Genomic DNA, 2,736 nt, shown 5'->3' on the forward strand with positions numbered 1-2,736 from the left:
CCACAGTTGAGGACCAATATTACACTGTGAATATCATCCCTTGCTTAAGAATTTCACTGGTTACCATAGGCAACACAACATTTATAATTACTTAAGTAAGCAAAAAGCAAGGAAATTCATAGCAAAATTTTTTGACATTCCTGCCATTCTCTGTGACATATTGAAATGAACTTATTTTCAAAGAATTCCTCAAAACCATGTTTCTTGCTAAAATACCTCTTACCCTCCTTTTCATGCTACATTATTTAGAAAAGAAAAATTAAGACAGTTGAGAGACATAACAAGCTATGAAATAAAAACTGTATTGTTTTATAGCTAATGTATATATATCGTTATTTATGAAGATGGTCGTATTTTTTGCCTAAGAACCGCATGCATTATAATTGTGAGTGTGATTAATAAGCAAAAAATATGATCAACTCCAAATATAACAATATTTGTTTCAACAAATGATTTCACATCAGGAATCTTGCAAAACAAATACATAAACATTATAGCAGAGACTCCATCTAAGAATATCTGAAGAAGGAATTGTATTCCGAAATATCATCGGACTATAGATAACTAAATTACAACAGGTATATAATCCATTTTTTTGTATTATAGTGCATTGTTGTACTATTCAAAACTTTTTATTCTTTACAAACAATACACGATGCTTCAAGCGAACTACAATACTCTCCTATAAACATATATATGTATATAATGTAATTTTAAATGTTGAAACCATATAATTTTTGTAAGCAATTCCCATGAGAAAAGCATGAACATCATATAAATAATCTAAGGGCATATGAATAATTAATTAAAGAAATAAACCTTTACAAAAATCATGCATGAAATCAAAGTTAAATTAAATAATCAACAAAGATTCATAGTATAGAGCTTTTACAATAATATTCCCATATCTACATTTGAGAAAATTTCACACACACACATTTTATATCTACAAAGGAATGTTGAAAAGTTCCGGGCTTTCGGTAAAAGAAAATACAAGAGAATCAGTTAATTATGATTTTACTCAACATATTCCCCTCTCAGATTGACACACTTGTTGCAATGGTCCTTCAGTTTTTCTAAGCCCTGTAAAATAACTAGGAAAGTTGGGCCTCCAACCAGGCCTATCACCACACCCTTAAAGCCAGGAACTTTTCAGTACCCCCTCATACACATACTTATTGTATATATATATTGCACATATATTTCATACATACATCCATACATATCTATCTATCCATATATATATATATATATATATAGGTAAGTGATAGGCTTGCCTCGATTCTTCAGGGGTAGTTTGAAGCATCTAAGCAACCAGGGGATGTTTAAATCCGGAGGCACTCCTGGGGATCACCTGTATGGGTACCGTCTTGGGAAGAGGGCATCCAGAGGCAGGTAATTTATTGCTTAAACCGTAGTTTATAATTATATTTAAGTGGAGAATGGAGCAACAAATACAAGAAAAAGCAATATTGCTAGACTAGTTAGCTGTTGTTTTATATATATATATCTGTTGTCTGCGAGCCTTGTAACATGTCCAACCCGGCAGAAATTGCATTTCCACTATTCTGTGATCATATTGGTAACTCAGCTCTTTTCTTGAATTATCTCATTTCAAATATGGTCACATAATGGTGAATCTTTCCATGGCCCTTTGCATCATAGCTAATTGATGTTCTATCCTCTTTATAGTGGATGGACCCATACAGCTGCTGAGTAGTCTCCATCCAAGAGATTGGAAAGCACCACTTGGAAAGCCTCCACGACAATGGGAAGAAAATTTAGTTAAATGATTTGGGTCAAGGCGAAAAAGAGTAGCACAATGAAGACAGAATTGGAAGTGCTCTGTGACCACTGGTGCAAAATAACATCTGATAGTCTGGTCAATACTATAATACTGTGATATATACCTATATCATACACTTATGCAGACATATATAGGTGTAGGCATGGCTGTGTGATTAAGAAGTGTACTTCCAAATCACGTGGTCAGTTGTTTGGTCCTCACTGTATGAAAATTGTCAGAGTGAAAAGCAGATTGCATGAAGCTTGGGTTCAAACAGCAATGATTTTCTAACGTGCCACCAGCACAAGGGGACAGTAGAACCAAAATCATGTCTACTTCATTGAAGAATGAGTTTTGTTTCATGCCCAGAGCTAGGAGTAAATTTAATGACTAGTAAATCTTTACGGGATTCATCAAACCTTAACTGTAAGTACTAAATGTCAAATTCTACAATGTTTGAAGAAAGACAATTCACCTTGTACGGCAGCATTTTGTAGCATCAGTTGCTGTTGGTTGTATGGGAAACTTGGCATGTAAGGCGGACTGTGAACAGGCTGATGAATTACTTGAACTTGTGGTATGGAGGTTCGGACATTTGTAGTAGCTCCGCTCACTGCTACACCTCCACTCTCTGAGCCAGGACGTGTTTCAGACATCTTGAGAGATCCTTCAACTCAGGCTAGAAAAGAAGTATTTAAAAAAAAAAACATAAAATGTGTAACAAATAACGAGTTATATTTTACAGAATTCATAAGGGAGATGTAAAAGTAACTGAGTCATTCAGAATACAAAAACGGTACCAGTTTCTTAGTCCTGATGGAACTTTCACTCAAAAATGTAACTGTAGGGCATTCTACTGCTTCTGTCACTTCATCACACTCTCTTTACTCTCTTTTTACTTGTTTCAGTCATTTGACTGCGGCCATGCTGGAGCAATGCCTTTAGTCAAG

Source organism: Octopus bimaculoides, chromosome 26 (assembly GCF_001194135.2).
Source record: "Octopus bimaculoides isolate UCB-OBI-ISO-001 chromosome 26, ASM119413v2, whole genome shotgun sequence".
NCBI classification, from domain to species: domain Eukaryota; kingdom Metazoa; phylum Mollusca; class Cephalopoda; order Octopoda; family Octopodidae; genus Octopus; species Octopus bimaculoides.